Below are 23,121 nucleotides of genomic sequence, written 5' to 3'. Positions count from 1 at the left end.
CCCCTGCCCAGCTTAGTACCTGTGCTACACCAACATCCTGAGAAGCCAACCCACAGCATCTTCTTAATTCCCATTAGTCATTTGTTTTTTCTCAGTATTTTCTTTATTCCTTCCTTTTTAGCAGCTACAGCCCCTCAAAAGCACCCATGCCCATTCCTTCATCTGTTCAAATTAACACCAGGGGTTTTTCTCTGCTTCATTGCCTGTACATCCTTATCACCAGCCAAGCTGCCCTTCCTAAAAATGCATCCTAAATTTGAGGAGTTCACTGATATTCTCCTTCTTCTTCCACACCTCTAAAAACCCAAACAAACTACACATGAAAAAGGAAAAATAATTAGGCCAATATAGAGCAAGGACTTGTGAGTATCCCAAGTATGTGCACATCAAGGCCTCTAGCATCTACAGAACATTTTCAGAAATATAAAATGGGCACTTTAAACTACTCATCATTGCAGGAAGATGGCAGCTCCAGAACAGCTCATCTGGAAGGCTTTAAAGAAGGAAAATCCTTTGGAGCAGTGACTACCCAGCTTTTGTCTCCCTCTCTGGAAGTACAAACACGAGCGACCAAAATCACCACAGCTCCCAGTAGGAAAAGGCTCCTCAGTATCCTGAAGGAGCTCCATCTTTGACCATCCCCTTCAAATTTTATAAAACACTTCAGATATTTAGCAAAACGCTGTTTTTATCCATGTTTTGTAGTCCAACCTTGGCAGGGCTAAAATAAACCTACTGGTTTTCCCAGTAGTTTACTTGCCAGGAGGGTTAAATTTTGATCTTCAGGTAAAAAAGGCATTACAGATGTTACCAGCTGGACTTAAGGATATTATATGGACAAAGGGAAAAGAAACAGGTTTCCCAGAGAAGCTGTGGCTGCCCCATCCCTGGCAGTGTCTCAGGTCAGGTTGGATGGGGCTTAGAGCAACCTGGGCTGGTGGGAGGTGTCCCTGCACATGGAAAGGGGTTGGAAATGGATGAGCTTTAGGGTCCCTTCCAACCCAAACCAGTCTGTTGCTTCACCCAGATGTTAAAGAAATAAGTCAATTCTATAACTCTTGTGCATCTAGAAATGATCTTTAGACAAGTTTATTGAAACCTCTTTGGACTGGAGTGTGTTAAGTATTTCAGGATGTTATTTTAATTAATTCTTTTAATTAATTTCCTTTTTTTTTCCTCTTTCAGTTTATTTTCTTTGCTGTTTAAAAAACACAACAAAGTGCTGGAGCAAGCTAAGCAGTCCTTAAGAGGTGCCCTGGGCTCCAGTGACTCTCCACTCCTTGATTATTTATCAAACATCAGCTTTTAGCTGGGGCTTCAAACCAGAAGTGGGGCATCCTGAGATCTCCAGAGATTTCTCAAAATCTTTCACAGCTCAGCAACTACTAACACCAAAAGAGAGAAACCTGGAGGAATGATGTCATGGCTGAAATTGTCTTTAAAAGGACCAAAAAATGAAACCAAAAAAAACCAAAGGACAACAAAACATAAAATAACACAAATGGCAAACCAAACCCAAAGCTCTTCATAGCTGAGCATCTTACTGTTCCTTGTCCCCTTGCACTTCTTCAGTTGTTTTGTAGTTCAGGATATTGAAATCCTAGAGTTCAAATAATTTATTTTGAAAAACTGGGCTAAAATGCTTCCCCCCAAAAAACAAAAAACAAAACAAAAAAAACCTGATTGAAAACAATTTCCAGTGATCCTTTGGGAATTCCTGCAGGTATGGGGCAAATTGGTATCTTCTGAAGACATGGACCCATCAAGGTTCTGCAGTTGATTGATCCAGAACCCAGAAAGAGGCAGCAGTTCTGTAATTTCATAGAATCATACAGAATCACAGTATGGATTGGGTTGGAAGGGACCTTAAGGATCCTCATTAGGTTAATGGTTGGACTCTTACCATCTTGAAGGGCTTTTCCAACCAAAGTGATTCTGCATCACAGAATTTAATGGTTTAAAACTTGAAGAAGGGAGATTTAGGTTGGACATGAGGAAGAAATTCTTTGGTGTGAGGGTGCTGAGCCCCTGTCCCAGGTTTCCCAGAGAAGCTGTGGCTGCCCCATCCCTGGCAGTGTCTCAGGTCAGGTTGGATGGGGCTTGGAGCAATCTGGGCTGGTGGGAGGTGTCCCTGCCCATGGACAGGGGCTTGGAACTGGATGAGCTTGAAGGTCCCTTCCAAACCAAACTATTCTATGATTTCTAGCTATATAGAAAGAATTGTTATAATTTACATCAAATTTTTTTCTAAGTTCTAAATTTTGCCTGTTAAAGAAATTCATTATTCTATCCAGATGGAGCTTAAATGTATTTAGGAAAAATTCTAAAAATAACCTGTGCTGCTATCTTCAATTATTCCAGGTAGAGGGCTGTCACTTGACCAGCTTTTTGCTGGTGAAGATATTTTGTCAGTGACAGAAGTAATGTAGTGTTGGGTTAAGCTTCTCATATTTTCAGATGTCTTCTTGTGAGTGTATGAAGAGCCATCCTTTAACCCCCTGTCCAAAATCTGCTGGTTCTGTGTCATTGAAGGTGTCAAAAGAAATGCTGGCAATCCAAAAGAGGAAAAAAATATAAAGAATATGAATGCAATGAGCTCTGGATGTAGATGGCATCCCTGGAGGGCTTTCAAAAGCCTGTAGATGTGGTACTGAGGGCCATGGGTCAGTGGCGGCCTTGGCAGTCCTGGGTTAAGGGGTGGACTTGAAGATCCTAAAGGTCCTTTTCAACCAAAATTATTTTATATATATATATATACCCAATCCAGCACCTGGGGAGGAAGAACCCCAAGCCACCAGTGGAGGTTAGTGGTGGACCTGCTGGAAAGCAGTTTAGAGGAGAAAGATCTGGGGGTCCTAATGGAGAGCAAATTATTCCTGAGCCAGCAGTGTGCCCTTGCTGCCAGGAAGGCCAATGGAATCCTGGGCTGCATGAAGAAGAGTGTGGTTGTAGGTCAGGGGAGGTCATTTTCCTCCTCTACTCTGCTCTGCTCTGGTGTGGTCACAGCTGGAATCCTGCATCAGGTCTGGGCTCCCCAGTTCAAGGGAGACAGGGATCTACTGGAGAGAGTCCAGAGGAGGGTGACAAATGTGATTGGAGCATCTCTGGTGAGGAAAGGCTGAGAGAGCTGGGACTCTTTAACCTGGAGAAGGGAAGGCTGAGGGGAGACCTTATCAATATCTACAAATACCTAAAAGGTGAGTGCAAGGAGGATGGAGCTGGACTCTTCTCAGCAGTTCCCAGTGACAGGATGAGGGGCAATGGGCACAAGCTGGAGCATTGTATGAAAAAATCTGGGTTTTCCAAATCTCTGTTAAAACTTCTTTTTTTTGGTGTTCAGGCTACAGCTGCTGTGTGCTTCCCCATAATTTGGCAGGAAGCAGAGCAGTGGTCATTATCTTCTGGCTTTATCAGAATTGCTACAGTGTCCAGGGGAATGCATTTGAAAAATAAGATGGAATGTAGTAAAAACAACATTTAATCTAACAGTTACTCCATTTAGTTGGGTTGCCTGCTCTCAAGTCTCAAAAGGCTGTTTCTCATCTGCTCCCTATTTGCACTTTATTCAACAAGAGAGAGTAGGTCCTTCAGAACTTGGTTCTGAAGGTTTTTCAGGTCCATCTGAGTGGAATAAATGATGCTGCTACTGGCAGTGACTAATTTTGACTAAGTGGTAAGGTAAGAGGAGAACAAGTCAAACCACTTTATGATGTTTTCAAAGGGTTTACCTATTATGAGGACCAACTTTTTAGGAGGGCCTGTAGAGTCAGAACAAGAGGTGAGGGACTTAAAGTAGTGTTTTACAATGAAGGTGCTGAGATCCTGGCCCAGGTTGGAGGTGGGAGAGGTGCAGAGGGAGCTGGCCAGGCTGGATCCATGGGCTGAGGCCCATTGAAGTTCAACCAGGCCAAGTGTTGGGTCCTGCATTTGGGTCACACCAACCCCAGGCTTGGGGCTGGAAAGTGCACAGAGGGAAAGGACCTGGGGGTGTTGGTTGATTCATCTGAATATGAGCCAGGGTGTGCCCAGGTGGCCAAGAAGGCCACCAGCATCCTGGCGTGTGTCAGCACTGTGTGGGCAGCAGGAGCAGGGCAGGGATTGTCCCCCTGTGCTGGGCACTGGGGAGGCTGCACCTGGAATCCTGGGCTCAGTTCTGGGTCCCTGAGGACAAGAAGGACATTGAGGGGTTGGAGCCCCTCCAGAGAAGGGAAATAGAGCTGGGGAAGGGTCTGGAGCAGAAGTCTGCCCAGGAGCAGCTGAGGGACCTGGGGGTGTTGATCCTGGAACAAAGGAGGCTGAGGGCTCTCTGCAACCCCGAGAGGAGGGTGGAGCCAGGGGGGGTTGGGCTCTGCTCCCAAGGAACAAAGTATGGGACAAGAGGAACGGCCTCAAGTTGTGCCAGGAGAGGTTGAGATTGGAGCTTGGGAACAATTTCTCCCTGGAAAAGGTTGTCAGGGCCTGGGCCAGGCTGCCCAGGGCAGGGGTGGAGTCCCCATCCCTGGAGGGGATGTGGTGTTGAGGGCTACGGGGCAGTGGTGGCCCTGGCAGTGCGGGGTTAAGACTTGGACTGGGTGGTTTTGAAGGTCTTTTCCAACCAAACCATTCTATGATTCTATGAAAAAATTAGCCAAGCCTCTGCGCAGCTCAGAGCCAGCTTGGGGACAGGAGCTCTGTGGTAAGGACACTTCTCATGTGGCAGCTGAAGTGACTATGGATCTGCTGAGACCTCAGGTTGCAATTATGGAGGAAATAACTTCAGGGAGACTACCAGAAAGAAGTCTTTAACAAATGTGTTTCTGTCTCTGAATAGTTTGTTTCATCCTGAGAGACAGCTTCATATCCACTCTTGCTTGTAAACCTCTCTTCATAACATCACAAGTGACTGAAATTGTGGTTTGCAAATTACTATTATTTTCCACAAGCAATAGGAAGAAAGAAAGCAGAAAGTAGAATAATTTTCTCTTTTTTTGTATTGGACATTAGAAGCCATGAAGGCTAATTAAGCAAAGTTGCCACATGGTCATGCCCTTTTTCTCCTAAAAAATTGGAGGCCGGAGCTTTGCTTTCATTCAGAACAGAACTTTTTTAAGCAGGTCTCTGTTATCATAAAAATAAAAATTAATTTTAGGTCAAATTAAATTCAAAGGATGAACCCTTGGAATTTTTTCAGTGAGAAAAGAGAAGATGGATCACATAAATTGAGCAGGTTTTTGGCAGCACTGAGGTCTTGCATCCTCCACTGCCAGTGATACAACTGCTTTATCTTTTTTTGAGTAAATATGTCTGTAAGGAACCAAACTATGAGCACACACCCAAGGTTTGGTGTTTTGGCTGCTTGGCTATGCTGATTTTTTATAATCCATATAATTTTCATAGGTATTTCACATCAGTGTCTTTCCAGCACTATTGAACCATCTGGAATTGCCCAGGAGGATGTCAGGGTAATTATTAATTCTATTGCAGTAAGAAAAGGAAGAGTATTCTGGGATGGCCACAGCTGGGGACACCCAGATCTGCCTGTAGTTTGCCTTGGCTTTGCACATTTGTGTGTCCCTTGTTAGTGTTTATCAAACTCCAATTATTTGTCTCCAGATAATGTTCCCATTCCTGTGCTCATAATGTTTTCCTCTGCATCCTCTTGGCTTGTTTTCTCTGGCATTATCACTTGTTTGTTCCTTTTTCTTAAAAAAAAAAATAAATAAATAAACCCAGGCTACGCAGAACTGCATTTGCATCACTTGTGGCTCTCATTGCCTACATTGGTCCTTGTGCAACTGGAATCTGGCCAAACATCTGGCTTTTTGCCTTAAAAATGAAAATCTTTGCAAAAAGCATGCCATGTTTAATCCTGACAAGGAGCTATGAGGTGATTACCTAGGATTATCAAAAGATCATAGGATGGCTTAGGTTGGAAGGGACATTAGAGGTCATCTACTCCAACCTCCCTACCATGGGCAGGGACACTTCTCATCTAGTCTCAAAAATTGGTACCAGGCTTTAGCTTCCACATTTCTTTTAATGATAGGTAGAATTATTTCTGTGGGCATAAAAAATACAAAACAAAAAAAAAGAAGGGGAAAGCTGGTATGTATTAGTGTTGCCATTCTATGAGCCCTGTTTTATAAAGAAATACTCTCATACTTTTCAGTTTCTGAATTTGTCAACTTCAAGCAATAGGAAAACTCCATTATTTGGAACTGTCCCTTTAACTGTCCTGTTTAATGGATTGAAACTTTCCTATCTCACTCCCCAACATCATATAACAGCCAATTCAGTTAAAAAATATATATATATAACCTTCATAGAATTGTTTGAGTTGTCAGGGACCTTAAAGATCATCCAGTTTGTTTGCAGTGTTGCTCCATTGTCTCATCCAAACACCATCCTTGGCTTTCTGCTTGTTTTTTCCTGGTTTGGTTTTTTTTTTTTTTTTTGAAAACTGGTAAGTCTTTACAAATGCTTTCATCACTGATTATAGGAGCATTTGTCTCTTGGGATAACATATATGCAAGGCTGGGCTTCCGTCCTACTTCTTTGATTGGAGCTTACTCTTCTTAGAAATGACTGAATTCCTGTTATCTGCTCTGTTATGTGTGAAAATCTTCACTGTAGCTCCTGGGTTTCTTCATCTGAGTCTCAGGTTCTTCACCTGGAAAGATGTAGCTGAAAGAAAAGAAAGAAAAAAAACCAACAGGTGGTTAGTTCTGACCATCAGCTTTTAAAAACTTTTAATATAATTCCTGAGAAACGACTTCTGGTAACTTTTAATTGTTTGAAGCTGACCAGTAGCAGCTTTTTTCTTGAAAGAACATGTTTGGAGACGGTTAGCAACACTTTCTATTTAAACTAGCTGTGCACTGCCCAGTTTTTAAGGTAAACATGTTTTCTTACAAAGCATTTAGATTTTGTAAAGCAATTAATTGTGTGGCTTGCTACTTTTCTGGTAACTGGAGAGATCTCACTTGAATCCTGGATCATAATGTTTCTGCCAAGTAATATTCTCTGTATTTTAAGATAGTGGCTCAGCTGACACAGCATTCTGCTGCACTGGGTTAAAATCACACAATCCTTTTGGTTGGAAAAGCCCCTTCAGATCAAGTCCAACATTAAACCCAGCACTGCCAAGGCCACCATCAAGCATGACCCTAAGATGACGTTGATGATGGTGGTTTTAAAAACCCCCACAATATACCATATCCTGCATTAAATCCAAGTTCAGCAGCATGTACCACTCCACATCAGCCAGGTCTGGATGTTTCTTTAGATTCCAGCTGAAGCCATTGTTTCAGGGTTTGTCTCTGTGTTAGACACACTGCACAACATCTCACTAGGTTGCTATTTTGTAGGACACTAACCAGGAAACTACAGGCAGAACCACCTCTGCTTTGAATGCAAAGATTGGTTCTGTCCAAGATGAATGTGATCCCATGGACAGATTCCAGAAGAAAATTTTGTTGTAGTGTGTGCACCAAATATTGTTCTTCAAAGAGGAATTCCCAAAGGTTTTTGTCATATAAATCTCCTATGGATGTGCAGAGGACAAGCAGTGGGGAGAATCAAATGAATGTGGTTAAGGGTGAGGATGGGTGCTCCCTTCTCCATGCTCCTCAGCAGCATGGAAGAGATGGAGGAGGAGGGTTGGGGATCATAAAATCATGGAATATTTTCGGTTGGAAGGGACCTTAAAGCTCATCCAGTTCCAACCCCTCTGCCATGGGCAGGGACACCTCCCAGCAGCCCAGGTTGCTCCAAGCCCCATCCAACCTGACCTGAGACACTGCCAGGGATGGGGCAGCCACAGCTTCTCTGGGAAACCTGGGACAGGGGCTCAGCACCCTCACACCAAAGAATTTCTTCCTCAGATCTCATCTCAATCTCCCCTCTTGCATCTTAAAACCATTCTCCTTCATCCCATTACTCCAGGCCCCAGCTTTCCTGTAGAAGAAAAGCATCTTTGCTTTCCAGTAAAAATAGCCAGAGCAAAGCAGTAGCAAATTTTGCTTTTTAGATGAGCCTAACCAGGGTAGTGACAGGTTCCCATATTCTCTCCTGCCTTAGTAAGAGCACGTGTCTGACAAGTGATGGTTCTTTAGAACAGAGAACAATTCCACTGTGTAGAGATTGATTGACAGCCCAACAAAAAGCTGTCACAACTACAGACCTGTTAGGAAGTGTTCATGTGCCTCATGATAACTCAGAAAATTACTTTTTTGTAGGGAGCTGGTGAAAGCAAATGCCAGTGGTTTCAGTCTTTGTACGGAGCTGAAAAACTCCAGCTGTTTTGCTCTGATTCACCTTCTTGCCAGATCTGTAAAATCTCACAACCCATCTTTTAGTGTGGTGGAGAATCCTAATGATAAGACCAAAGTAGATTTGCCTTTTTTTCCCCTGTTCCAAGGAAGGACAGGCATCTCTCTGGGCTGAACAACCATCTATGGGATATCCTGATGTGCAGCCCAAGGAGGGGAGTCCAGAAGGTTCTTATGCTGCCTTGCTCAGCTTAGAAAGTTGGAGTTTCAAAATCATCAGGAGTGCTTTCTCAAAGGCATTAAGAAGGTGAAAAGCTCCACGAATTTATCTTGAGTGCTACAGAGCACTACAAAAGCAGATTTCTTATTTTCTTCCTTTATTACAAGTATTCAATGCCAAAAATATACACGCACACACAGAAAAGACAAGGGCTAAGTCTAGAGAATGATGGCAGATGTTCAAGGTGTGATGGGAACCCAGTCAATTTTCCTTCTGTCTCTGCTTTTTTCTGTCACAAGCAGCACTTTATTTTTCTGGGGTTTTTTTTTCTCTCTCTTTCTCTCCCTATCTCTCCTCCCCAAGCAGGGGCTGAATAAATGTGGTAAATGAAATGTATACTGAAGCGCTTTTACTTAGAGTAGGAAGGCAAAGTTGACTTCAACCCATAGTGAATTGGGCTGCTTACAATATCTTAATCAGAGAATTGTCATGGTTGGAGAAGAGCTCTAAGATCACTATGTCCAACTGTCAACCAACACTCCCCCTCTATAAAATAAATAAAGTTTATTTATCAATATCTGTATCACCATGCCCACTGGAGCATGTCCTGAAGTGCCTCATCTACAGCTTTCAAATCCCTCCAGGGATGGGGACTCCACCACCTCCCTAGGCAGCCCATTCCTACACCTGACTGCTCTCTCAGGAAGGAAATTCATCCTCAGATCTGCTCTAAACCTCCCCTGGTGCAACTTCAGCCCATTTCCTCTGGTCCTGTCATTGTGCACTTGAGAGAAGAGCCCAGCACCCACCTCCCTACAACCTCCTTGAAGGGAGTTGTGCAGAGCAATAAGGTCTCCTCTCAGCCTCCTTTGCTCCAAAGTCAACATTCCCAATTCCTTCAGCCTCTCCTCACAGGACTTGTTCTCCAGACCCTTCCCCAGCTTGGTTGCCCTTCTATATGTATTTATTTCATCATCATCTGGACTTGCTCCAGCCCCTCAGTGTCTGTCTTGCAATAGGGGGCAATCCTTTTTGCTTTGCTCCTGCTGAAAGAATCAAGCTATGAGGCTGATTGCATTGCCTTTCAGTTCAAATTTGGGTTTTTACAAGAGGAAGCAGACCTTTTTACAGATCCAGGCATGCCAAATTTGCTCGCTGTTGAGATGTTAACCAGCTCATAGCCCCGTTAAGTCATTATTACCCGTGCACTCTTTTATTACCTAATTTATTTAATTTTTTACAATGGGAAAGGGCACTCTAACCTTTTGTTCCTTTCTTAAAGGCTCAAGACCTGAATGTGATCGAGGAAGTGATCTGAATGATGTTAGAGATCATCAACTCCTTCTTGACCACCACAACCCCAACCTGGTCTACGCGCTGCTCTACAAGTGGGAACTTTTTGAGCAGTTTCAAACCCACCCTTCCTTCCACAATGTCATGCAAAATATGGATATGGTGAGTGAGTCATTGGTTAAAGGATGCTTACAGGTTGTTATTTCATCTCTTCATCCTTTGGAGAAGAGGAAAATACTCATCATCTCTAGCAGTTTCTTCTAGAAAGTGTTTTCCATCTAATTTCAATGCTGAAGACGACTTTTTAGATCTAACTTAAATGCCTGAGATAAGGAGGAAGGTGACAAAGATGATTCAGAGGCTGAAGAATCTCTGCTGTGAGGAGAGGCTGAGGGAGCTGGGATTGTTCAGCTTGGAGAAGAGAAGACTCCAGGGGGACCTCAGAGCTGCCTTCCAATTCCTGAAGGGAACCTACAGGAAGGCTGGAGAGGGACTTTTCAGAAGAGTGTCCAGCAACAGGACAAGAGGAAATGGTTTTAAACTGAAGGAGAAGAGGTTCAGACTGGATCTGAGGAAGAAATTCCTCAGCAGGAGGGTGGTGAGACTCTGGAACAGATTGCCCAGAGAAGCTGTGGCTGCCCTCTCCTGGGAGGTGTTCAAGGCCAGGTTGGATGAGGCTTTGAGCATCCTTGTCTGAATGAGAGGTGTCCCTGCCCATGGAAGGGAGATTGGAGGAGATGAGCTCTGAGCTCCCTTCCAACCTCAGCCATTCTGTGAGAACACTGAGTTAAAAAGCTATCATGTTGTAATTTTCTGGGCCTCCACTGTGACTTCTTCTGGGTAACATCTTGAACTCAGCAGAGCCAAGGGAATTTGGGAATTCCCACCCTGTTACCCAGCTTTCATTCCCCTGAGGAAGGACAACATCAAATTCTCTTCACTACTCCCAGTTAGAAATCTCTTTTTGGGGGGGAGAATGAGCAGATTTCCTCATCTTTTTCTTTAGTCATACTCCCAACCCCAGCCTATTAATGAATAGAGGGAATTTAAAAAAAATTCCAGCCCTGATACAGCCTGGATGGTGAGGATAAAAAATCTTCAAGCTGTGTAAAGAGAAGATATGGTGCAATGAAGATAACAGCCATCTCCATTCCTGAGAGAGGAACCTTTTCTGGTTACTTGTCCAGCTCCAGGAAAACCAGGGGTGGCCAGATCCTTCTGCATGGCAGCCCCATGTCTCCCACAGATAACAGTGTGTCCTTTTCCTTTCTAACAGTTAAACATAGGTTTTCCTCAACAATTTAAACAATTCCTCCCCAAAACTACTTAATATTAGGTTACAGCACAATGCCAGTTACAGGCAGGAACTATTTAAAGCTCTCCAAGGGAGCATGTTGATTTTTTAAATAGCTCCTTTGTTAGAGAATGCAGGATGTCAAGAAAAGATTAAATTTTTTTTTTTTTTTTTTTTTAATGTATCTGTCACCAGCTGGCAAGTGGTGAAAGCTGTCAGGCTTGAAGATCTGAATAAAAGATTAGATTCAGCTGACTCCTCTTCTACCCTGTCAGGTCCTCCACTTCATACTGGCAGCTCTACCATCACAGATAACTGGGCTTTGTCCTGTGCGCTACAGCCAAAATGTTCTAACTGCTCTTCCTACCCCTTGAAAAAATGACAAAGCATTTTAGTTTCAGTGTACACACAAGAGGAGAATGTCTGGGACCATGTGGGAAGTATCTGAGAAGAGCCAAAAGGAGTTCCTAGTTCACAGCATTTGCTTCAGGCTTTTGTCTCTGGTGATGGAGATAAGAGCTCCATCCGCATGGCCACAGGACTTTGTGAGTGTTTGGAAGGTATTTTTGCTCTGAGAAGGAGTCAACTGGGGCTTGGAGCAACCTGGGCCAAGGTGGGAGGTGACCCTACACATACAGGGGGTTGGACCTAGGTGATCTTTAAGGTCCCTTCAAACCCAAACCATTCTGTGATTCTATGAAAATAGTGTGGAAAGAAATCTTTTGGGACTTGTGACATCAAATTCCCAAACTGTGTGTTGATGAATCCTGGAAGGATGTTTTCAAAGGGAAGATCTCCTGACCTGCTCTTATATACTTATTTCAGCATCCAGAGACAGAGTAGTGAGCTGGTTGGACTTCTACCTGTGTCCAAGACTGGTTGAGGAAGATGGACCCACCAACTGCCCAAGTAACATGGATCTCTCTTGGGTCTCAGACTGCTGAGCTGTAATTTGGTGGTCCAAGGCCTGTAAATCATGGGTGTAAATGGCAAATGTTTCAGGTTTTGGTAAAGGGACTGTGCTACCTCCTGACTCCCTCCAGTGCTTCTTTTTCTGGTCATTACACAGCCTAGGGAAGAGAAGGTCTTAAAACACCTCCCAGTGCCTGGAGGGGCTCCAAGAAAGTTGGGGAAGGGATTTAGACAAGGTCCTGGAGTGATAAGACAAGGGGTGATGGCTTTAAACTGGAAGAGGGGAGGTTTAGGTTTAGGTTTAGGTTTAGGTTTAGTACCATTGCCCTTCTCTGGACACACTCCAACCCCTCAATGTCCTTCTTGTCCTCAGGGGCCCAGAACTGAGCCCAGGATTCCAGGTGCAGCCTCCCCAGTGCCCAGCACAGGGGGACAATCCCTGCCCTGCTCCTGCTGCCCACACAGTGCTGACACACGCCAGGATGCTGGTGGCCTTCTTGGCCACCTGGGCACACCCTGGCTCATATTCAGCTGGCACCATGGAAGAGATTCTAGGGAGAAATAAGAGCTGTTAGGAAAGAGGAGCTCTGGGGACAAATGGAAGGGGTGCTGATCAGCTAAAGGAAGGCTAAAGGTGATGTGTTTGTTTTTCAAATAAAACCTTGCTGGGAAGGGAAAGGGAATCAGCTTTCTCACATACTTGTGGATTCACAGGTCATAAGGAAAGACTTTCAAATGTTTAATAATAACAAAGCACTGTGGTAGGTTTCCAGGGCCTTCTTCAGCATTGGAGACCTCTGGATAGCAGACGTTTGGCAGGATGACACTGAGGAGGATGGAGCAGACCATGTCTGTAGGCACACATGGATATGGAGGTGGATCTGAAGCTCCAACAGATTACCCAAGATATCTGCATCATGGACTTGGTCACAGTAACTCTGGACTTTCCCTCTGGGTTTGGACATTTTGTTTACTCTGGAGATAACACGTGACCTCTGGATGCTTCAGCATTGAGGCAAAAATTGGTGAATATTTAAGGGGAATCAGCCTGTAGAAACTTTTTAATGAATTTTTATACTTAATCTGATTTTTAGGAAAAAAAATCTAAAAATCACCATTGCAAAGTGATTGGGAACAGATGGGAGCAGTTAATGCTGTACAGAAGAAACTGAAATCAAAATACCTTCTGTTTCCTATTAATTTACTTTTCATTCAAGAAAGTCATCTTCAAAGGATAGTGTGCATCTTGTTTAGCTAAATGGGATAGTCTTCCTCTGGATGGTGAACAAAGAGGAATGCTCTGGTTCCTGCTTTGGCCTCCTGCAGAAATGTTTCAGCTGGGAACTACCTACATGCCTCCCTTTCAGAGGTGGTCTCTGCTTGTCTCAGCAACCTCAGATGTGTCAGGAATTTGGTGGAGACTCTTCCTTAGAGGTTTCTACAGATGAGTTTGGTTCATGGCCATTGGGAGGACTCCTTGGCTTTCATGACTTTGATACTTCTTCTGAGCTTGTCAGAAGTTCCTCATAGTTGAACACACTTAACTGGGAGCTGCTAGAATTTTGGTTGCAAAATAGGTAACAGGAGGTGGGGAGTAATGGTTTAGTGATGCAAATGATCCAACTGATGCCATTTCATTACAAGTAATACATGGTGCCACATTAAGTTTCTTGGTAGCCTTTTTGTTAAGCAGTCTTTGAAGTTATTTTCTGTTTTCTCTGGCCAGTTGCCCAAAATTTGATGACAAAAAATGACTTTCAAAATATCATAAAAGAGACACCAAAAAAAAAAAAAAAAAAAGAAAGCTCATCTCTCAGTATAGTGCCTTTCCTGGAGATCTTTTTTTTTTTTTTTTCTGTACATTACAGTTATATACTCACTGTTGGGTCTTAAATTTGAAAGTCATTTGATGTCATGCAGCCAGTTTGCTTTTTCGGGTTCCTTTTCTAGGTAGGTGGGCAAGGAATTGAAATCTGCTCATTTTCATGGTTTATTTTAAACACAGCTCTGTCATGTAGGTGTAAAAGATAATCTAAGCTCTTGCAAAAGGAAAAGGCCCCACTTTCTTATTGTATTTACCTCTTCTATTTTGTAGTTTTGGGGAAATTACTTGGGAAAGTGTTACACCTTCTGGAAGAAGTGGGAGCTCTGGCAGTAGGAATGTGATTGTCCCTCTGTGCTGGGCACTGGGGAGGCTGCACCTGGAATCCTGGACTCAGTTCTGGGCCCCTCAGGACAAGAAGGATATTGAGGGGTTGGAGTGTGTCCAGAGAAGGAGCTGGGGAAGGGTCTGGAGCAGGAGTCTGCCCAGGAGCAGCTGAGGGAGCTGGGGGTGTTGATCCTGGAGCAAAGGAGGCTGAGGGGAGACCTTCTGGCTCTCTGCAACCCCCTGAGAGGAGGTTGGAGCCAGGGGGAGTCAGGCTTTGCTCCCAAGGAACAGCCTCGAGTTGTGCCACGGGAGGTTGAGATTGGAGCTTGGGAACAATTTCTCCCTGGAAGGGTTGTCAGGGCCTGGCCCAGGCTGCCCAGGGCAGGGGTGGAGTCCCCATCCCTAGAGGGCTTTCAAAGCTGTGGAGATGTGGTGCTGAGGGCCATGGGGCAGTGGTGGCCCTGGCAGTGCTGGGTTAAGGGTTGGACTGGGTGATCTTCAGGGTCTTTTCTAACCAAAACAATTCTACAATTACATAAAGAGGTTCAAAAGGAGCTAAACATCCCCAGTTCAAGATGTAGTAGAAAACAACCTTTTTCCCAGGTAGCAAAATTCACTATTTTTCAACCAACACAATTCTATAATTCTATGATGTAATGCTGGATAGTTTTGGTTTTATTACTGATCTAAGTCACTAAGCAAAGGCCTCTTCACATTTCTCCTCTGCATAACTCATATCTTTTTTTTTCCCTCCCCTTTTTTCCCTTTTTTCCTTGGGGCTCTCAGTGGGTACCTGAGTATCTCTTTGGGGTTCTTTACTCTCAGGGTTACTATCAAGGATTAACTCTATACTGTCTCAAGTAGTAAGGGAAATAATGCTTGGAGATAAGTATTGCTATTCAAGTAGGTATTTTTCATTTCAGTCTTCAACTGCACACCAAAAATAGCCATCCTCAGCCTTGTGAAATGCTGACATAGCTTGAAAATATTGGAGGCCTCTCACACTTTTGTTCTTTGTGAAATACAACTCAACTTCACCACACAAACATAAAAGTCATTTCAAAACACATTAAGATGGGAGCCTTTAACTTTCCAAAATAGAAAACACCAGAATTCAGGTAGGATCTGTCAGCCTCTCTAAGTTTTTTTATGCTGGTGGGGTATGAGAGGATTTTATCCTTTTGATTTAATCTGAATATTCCATTTTGCTCTTCTTGTGGCTTAGCAGAACCTGAGCTATCCCACCATCCCTGGTGGGATGGATTCTCCACCTGAGCCTGCCCCAGGCAGGTAAAGGTTTCACCAACCCATTCTTGACAGCTGAGGAGTGTTGAAATGCAAGAAGGTGTTTTCTTGGGTTTGTTTGTTTTTTTCTTTTGAAGTTTGGGGGCAACTTTCTCATTCCTCTCTGAGCTGGGAATCCTCCACCAGCAATTTGTCCCAGACTCTATGCCAAACCCAGGGAGCCCCACATGGAGTCCTCACACTCTTTGCACAAGCTGTTTCTTGCCTTTTTCTTCTGTAATTTCTGGTTCCTCCCTCAAGCTCCTTTGCTTATGAACTCAGCACATTTTCCTACTCCTGGTTGGTTGGTTTTTCTTTTTCCCCCAAGGATCAGAGATCACAGCATTGCATCAGGACCTTGTCTGTAAGAATGTAAAACCTTCCTGCAACATCTGCCAGAAGCAGGGAAATTCTTCTCTGTATTCAAGCATGAAGATAATCACGGACAGGACAGAAGGTGAAACCTGAATTTTTTTCTTGCCTGATTGCCACATTTCTGTTCTTTCAAATGCAACAGAACCAACCCAAAAAACTCAAACCACAACCCCAGGAAAGCAACTTCCAGCAAGTGTCATCTGTTTCAGTTTCTAGAGAAAATTGCTCTGCTGTCCAACAAACCTACTTGCTCAAAACCAAGGGCTAAGGTTTGGGGGGGAATCACAAGAGAGGAACAACAAATTTGAATCTCAAAATAATGGAGCCATCAGCTGGCTTTGTTTTATGAAGAGCAACTGAGCTGGGAGGCATAATTAAGCTAATGGTTTCTGACTCCAGCTTGTGTCTCTCTGCAGAACAAAGAGAGCTTTGCAGATATTGTGTACTCTAATCCACTTTCCCCCTTCTTTTCCTGAGAAGGAAAAGAGATTAATCACAGAGATTAATCCATGTGTTGGAAGCTATGATTCAGATACAAGTGGGCATTGCAGCTTTTCAGAGGAGAGCATCTCTGAAGCCCAGGAGATGTTGGAGAACTTGTGTGTGACTCCAGCCAAGGGGTAGCCAAGTGCTCACTTGGGCTCCCCCAATTGGCTCAGTAAAATATGTTCATCTGATTCGTGTCAATATGGAACAATGCTAGGGTCACATAATGAAATGTGACCTTCTCTCTTACATACCCTTGTATAACCACAAGCCTAAGAAAAATAGAAGTGATTAAAGATGATATGTATATAGTTCCTGGGTTTTTTTGTGAAAGCCACCTGATGAACATTCTTGTATACCAGTTTAAACCAGTTTTGCTGCTAACTGCATAGTGTTATGTAAGAGAAACCTATAAAGCGCATGTGTAAAGTTTAGGGTCATCCTAAGGGTGAGCTGAGGATGTGAGATGAGAAGACCCTAAGAGGTGAAGAGGGCATGCGTTGAAGAAGACACACCTATTCCTGGAATTCATTTGCAAAGACCAACCTTTTCTATGAATATGTATTAGTATAGGGGGCCAATAGGACATCACATGGCAGGAAAAAGGAGGGAGGAGACTTTGGGGGAAAATGCATAAAAGAAAGGAACTGAATTTGGCAGCTGGGTGTCTTGGTGGAGTAGAGACTCTCAGTGCTGTTTGCTTGCCTTTATTCGCTTAATAAATTGCAAACTTTGATTACAATCCCATTTGGGTCTCAGTCATTTATCTCAGCTCTGACCATCTTGTGTCCACAAAAAACCTCTTGAAGTTGGTGTTGAAACTTTGCCCTGTACCCTTCTTGAGTTGTTTGGAGTTGTGACCCCTGCCTGACTAATGAGTTTCTCTGGGATGGGGTTTGCAAACTGTGCTCTTTTTGGGATGAAAGGAGCTAGAGAAATGGAGTTCTGATGTCCCACATGGGGAACTGCTGGTGGGATATCTGCTTCTGCTATGAGCTACTGAGCTTGGAGAGAGATAAAAGTTAAAGCCTGACCTAAGTGTGTCCTAGCTAACAAAGACGAGCTGGGTCACAGACAAGGAAAATATGGTGAAAAGCAGCTTGGCCTCACCAGGGAGGTACAAGGAGGATGAGAACAGTGAGAGGGAGCATGCAGATCCTTGGGCTTGGTGCCTTTGATGGGAAAGGTAGATGGGGCGTTTTGGGTGGTTGATCTGAGGAGAAGAGGAGCTTTGTGGGCTGTTTTTCCCCCCTCCTCCAATTCCTGTGGCCTTGAAGGCTACAACCCCCCCAGGAAGTTGTGTAGATTCTCGTAGCTGTATGGAGATAATTAATAGTTGTCTTAAAGCCTTCTAAGTGGCATTGGAACTATCAGAATTTTACTTTTTTATGCTTGAAAAAGAAATTTTGAGCCCAACTCTTAGTAAGTGGGCTGGAAGACCTTGACAGTGCTGAGGTGCAGTATGGATGGATAGAAACATTAGCAAAGGTCAGAGTGTAATAAATAATAAAAATATATTTAATATATAATAATAAGTAAATAATGAGTGTAATTTTAATAATTCAGCTGTGTGTTTAAAATTGTCAGATGTCCCCATGGCTGCAACACAAGCAATAACATCTTTATTCCTTTTAGAAGTACAGATCCATTCATCCAAGGTGACAGCTTTGTGTGTAAATTGACACAAAGATCTTTTTTTTTTGCTTGGCTTTTTTTTTTTTCTCTTCATTTGTGGGCTCTGCTTTTTCTTCCCAGGTGATCAGCTTTTTCAGCAGCCGATTAGAGCAAGCTGGAACTGAGCTCTCAGTGGAGAGAGTTATGGAAATCATCAAGCAAGGAGCTGTTGCATTGCCCAAAGACAGGCTAAGAGTAAGTACTCAAGACCTCCTTGATTTAATCACCCTGTTGCAATCAGTTACATAAATATTTTATATCTGTAATGTCCAAGCCTCATTCCTCCCATCAATAGCAGCTGATAAGGGAGCAGGTTGTGGATTGCCAGGGGGGTGTGATTTCATTGAAATCCCTAATTTGTGCTAAGTGTTTGGGGGGTGTTTTCTTGATGAGGGGGTTTTCTTGATGTTTTGGGGGTGTTTTCTTGATGAGTTACTCAGCTGAAGCATGTGGAGGAATGAAAATTTGCTGAGGGTGAGGTTTTCTTCATTGTATCTGGGAGGTGGAGTCTCACATCTTGCTTCCCCATCAGTTACTTAGTCAAGTTGTAGCCAAACTTTGATTTATTTATTTATTTTTATTAACTTACTCTTCTTCCTCCATCTGGGTCTCTATAAAACACTGCAAAAATAAATTTCTGGGGCTTTCATAAAGAATGAACCACCTTTCTGAAAATCAGTTCAAGACCTCAAAAGCCTGGTCAACATGATGGTGAATCTTCTATAGAACCCCAAGCAGACCCTTCCCTGCTCCTTTGAGCATCTCTCTGATCTTGCAAGGATTTTCCCAACTTGGAGAGGTTTTGGGTGGCTAAAATCCATGAAGGGAATGTTTAAATACTGCAGTGATGAAATCTGTGTAAGCAGGGAAGTAAATAACTGGTAGTTAGGTGTGCTGGATGAACGCACAATAAAGTTTGCTTCTCTGTTATACAGAGTGTATTTGAAATACTGTCTGCCCTACCTCAGGACCATTTCTACTCCATGGTAAGAGAGCCAGAGTGGCATCTCAAGACCTGTTTGTTTTGGGGCAGCTTTAGGAAAATATGTGCTGAGGCACAGCTGGAGATTTATTTATACCCTGGTAATTTTAAAACCCCCAGTGGGAGTTGTCTAGCTGGCTGCCTACACTCACATCTTTCCCTGTGTCCCTGAGTTGGTGCATATTTAGTCACTTGGACTGAATTACTTCAGGTGAGAGTGGTCAAGAGACCAAATCCTGAGCTGGTGGACAGGAATAGCTTAAGTAACTCCAGAGGAATTGGATGCAAATCCAGCCCTTTAGGTTCTGCCCTTGCTGTGCTGTGATGCTGTGAACACAGAGAAACACTGGACCTTTTGCTTTAATTATGTCAATTTATTCTTACATGCAGATCAATCGAAGCTCTGACTTTAAGAGACTGCAAAGATTCCATCTTGACATAGAACCATCCCTGAATAAATTTGCTGTTTAGAAAAAATGAAGGGTTTAGCAGGTAGTGAGCCAGATGACCACGATGCTTCAGGAGGGAATTCCCATCACGTTTGTTTTGGGGCATTAATGATATCCAGTATTGAAAATGTCGGGTTTATGTTGCCACTTGAATCAACAAATGAAAATATTTGGACCAGTGCCAAGCTCTGGAAGTCCTCACCAAGCTGTTGAGTGCTTCCAATTTGAAGGATGCTTGGAGCACTTTCTTTTCCTCTGAAGGACTTGAGTTTGGGGACAGGGTAACCAAGTGAACACAGACAGTCTGGCACACAGTTCTGCATTGGCACTTAGACCTACTGGGCTTTGTTATTTTTTGTCCAAATCCTCTTGCTGAGCAGCAGTTTGTCCAGAGCAGGTTAGTCCTACATGGAGAAAAGTTGGTGACACTTGGTATCTGTAATGTCCTGCATTAATCTGTAACTGCATGCAAGGTAATCATAGAATCACATAACGGTTTGGGTGGGAAGGGATCTTTCAAGGCCATCCAGTCAAACCCCTGCAGTCAGCAGGGACATCTGCAACTGGATCAGGTTGCTCAGAGCCCCATCCAACCTGACCTGGAATGATTCCAGGGATGGGGCATCTCCCACCTCTCTGGGCAGCCTGGGCTAGGGTCTCACCACCCTCATCATGAATAATTTCTTCCTTCTATCCTAGTCTGAATTTCTCCTTTTTTTGTTTTATAAACCATCAGCCCTTGTCCTATCACTCCAGGCCCTGCTAGAAAGTCTGTCCCCATTTTTCTTACAGGGGACAGAAGTACTGAAAGGTCACAATAAGATTTCCTCACAGCCTTTTCTTCTCCAGGCTGAACCACCCCAACTCTCAGCCTGGCTTCAGCCCTTGAATCATTCTTGTGTCACTCCTTTGGACTCACTCCAACAGCTCCATGTCTTTTCTATGCTTAGGACCCCAGAACTGGATCCAGCACTGCAGGGGAGTCTCCCCAGAGCAGAGCAGAGCAGAGCAGAGCAGAGCAGAGGGGGACAATTCCCTCCCTCACCCTGGTGGCCATTCTACTGGAGATGCAGCCCAGAACACGGTTGGTTTCTGGGCTGTTGGTGCACATCTCTGGCTCATGGTGAGCTTCTCACCAACCAACACCATCAAGTCCTTCTCCTCAGGACTCCATCCCTTCATCTTCTACCCGGTGCTGATACCAGAGATTGCCCTGACATGTGCAGGATCTTGCACTTGGCCTTGTAGAACTTCATAAGGTTCATGCTGACCCACTTCTAGATCTTGTCCAGGTCCCTCTGGACACCATCCTGTCCCTCAGGCATGTCAACTACACCACCCAGCTTGGTGCCATAGTAATGATGAGCATCATACTGTTCCTTCCTATAGAAATGACCTTGTGAGTCTTCATGCCCTCTGTCCTTGTACCTCTTTCCTTGGAGTCTCACAGTTCCTCAGGTCTTCCTGCTTCACTTTCTGAAGTTTTCAGGGGAACCTATTCTAAAGCTCCACAAAATCATCAGACAAAAGATACAGTTGCACAACCCTGAAGAATTTCAGTGTCTAAATCAAGGAGAAAGCTTTCATCCACAAGTCTTTAATGACCTTCTCTGGGCATATCTAGATGGGTGGGAGCAGCCCTACCCACAATTGCTTTGCCTGCACAAGAGGTTCTGTTGCTAAGCTCACATCCACGACCTGGATGTGAGATGCGAGTTATGGAGATCAACTAATATTGCCTGCTGAAAAGACAATTTTCTAACAGGGAGTGGCTTGGGGACAGCCTGTGGCTTCTGGAGAGGGGTTGGCTTGTGCATGGCCAGCTTGGACAACCTGAGGATGAACTGGATGATGTTTAAGGTCCCAACCCAAACCATTCTATAAAAGATGGATCTGTTGCATCTGGGTTGACATGACCTACACGTGGTTACAACGTGCCAAGCTGTGGAGTTTAATCCTCAGACTTTCTAGGTTGGCTTGGTAGTTAATTGCTCATTAATTTTCATAATGAAAGTGCTCTAGAGTAGAAGAGACCCTGCAGAGACATTACTCCTACCTCCTGGAAATTACCACCTCCAGCTGGAGTACCCCAAGGAAGGAGGTTGAACACAGTGGTTCCGATGGGGCAAAATGAACCTTTCAGCACCACTTTTCCTCCCTTCCTTCCTTGCAGCTCAGGCAATGGTGTGGTTGGTTTGCTTTTTGGTTTGTTTTTTTTTCTTACACATAGGTCCCTAATCTATGCCCAGATACATAGAGGCCTGTTGGCAAGATGCTTATCTCTGCCTTTGTGGAGGAAGAAAACTGTTCAAGAGGTGCTGCACGGGTTCAGATCTTCAGCCTCACTGCTTAGACCTGAGTTCAAGCCTGAATAAACTAAAAATAACAGCACTTAGAGCCACAGTCCTCATCTGCATAATGGGATTTATCAGCTTAGGAGCACAGCCTTGGTTCTCCTGCTCCTTTTCCCTGTGGGAAGCAACACAGGCTGCAGAGTGAGTGTGTGAATTAATGAGAGGTCATAAATATGTATCTTTTTTTTGAAATACCATAGAATTGTCAGGGTTGGAAGGGACCTTTAAGATCATCCAGTTCCAACCTCCTGCCATGGGCAGGGACACCTCCCACCAGCTCAGGTTGCTCCAAGCCCCATCCACCCTGACCTTAAAAACTTCCAGGGATGGGGCTTCCACTACCTCTCTGGGTAACCTGGGCCAGGGTCTCACCACCCTCATGGTGAAGAACTTCTTCCTAATGTCTAATCTCAATCAACCTATCACATGTTTTATTCCATTCCCGCTGATCCTATTACCACCTGACATCTTAAAGAGTCCCTCCCCAGCTTTCTTGTAGACCCCCTTCAGATACTGAAAGGACACAGTGAGGTCTCTACAGAGCCTTCTCCTCTCCAGACTGAATAACCCCAACTCTCTCAGTTTGTCTTCACGGGAGAGGTGCTCCAGCCCTCTGAGCATACTCGTGACCCTTCTCTGGACACACTCCAGCACCTCCATGTCTTTCTTGTGGTAGGGGCACCAGAACTGGACACAGTTCTCCAGGTGGGGTCTCACCAGAGTGAGGTAGAGGAAGAGAACTACCTCCCCTGACCTGCTGGCCATGCTTCTCCTGATGCAGCCCAGGACACAATTGTCATATTTATGTATATGTGTGAAGAAAGATTGCCAGGAAGAGTGCAGCGGACAACACGCAGATTAATGTAATCAAAGTATTGCTGTTTATTGAGAGTAGCAGTAGCCCTTTTATACACAGTCAGGCTGATAACATAATATAAGCATATTGCTGATTGGTACAGCACATTCTTCATATGCCACAGGGCACTATCTAACTGTTTAAATACAACTCTTTATGTGCTGTCTATGCAATGCTTTCCCATCCTGTTGTTATTCTTTTCTGCTGCCAACTCCCTTATCTTTTGCCCGTGGCTGATCTTTTGGTAACCTTGCAGCTGGGCCTCAAGGCCCTTAGCTCACTCTGGCTAAAGCTAAACAGTCAGGATTGCTCACATGTCCATTTTCTTCCAAAAACTCTCCAACAAAAGATATCCTACCTTTTCTTGGCAAATAATTCTTGGGATAATAGGAGATATAATTCATATTTTCCTTCCAGTCAACCCAACCAGAGACAAACAATATCATTAACATTATTTTAAGCCTCTGCTTTTAGCCACAGCCTGTGAAAGGCATGGAAAAGTGCAAGGTAAGTAATTCACCTTCTGCATAAACATAAAGGGTGC

General features: G+C 44.0%; 1 pseudogene; it reads left to right on the top strand.

The window, feature by feature from the left end:
• Positions 1-23,121, top strand: part of LOC139789242 (uncharacterized) — a 132,006-nt pseudogene that overhangs the window by 84,387 nt on the left and 24,498 nt on the right.

This window comes from Heliangelus exortis, chromosome W (genome assembly GCF_036169615.1).
Source record: "Heliangelus exortis chromosome W, bHelExo1.hap1, whole genome shotgun sequence".
In the NCBI taxonomy this organism is placed as follows: domain Eukaryota; kingdom Metazoa; phylum Chordata; class Aves; order Apodiformes; family Trochilidae; genus Heliangelus; species Heliangelus exortis.
The sequence above is the reverse complement of the archived record's forward strand: the minus strand, read 5'-3'. Positions and strand labels throughout refer to the sequence as shown.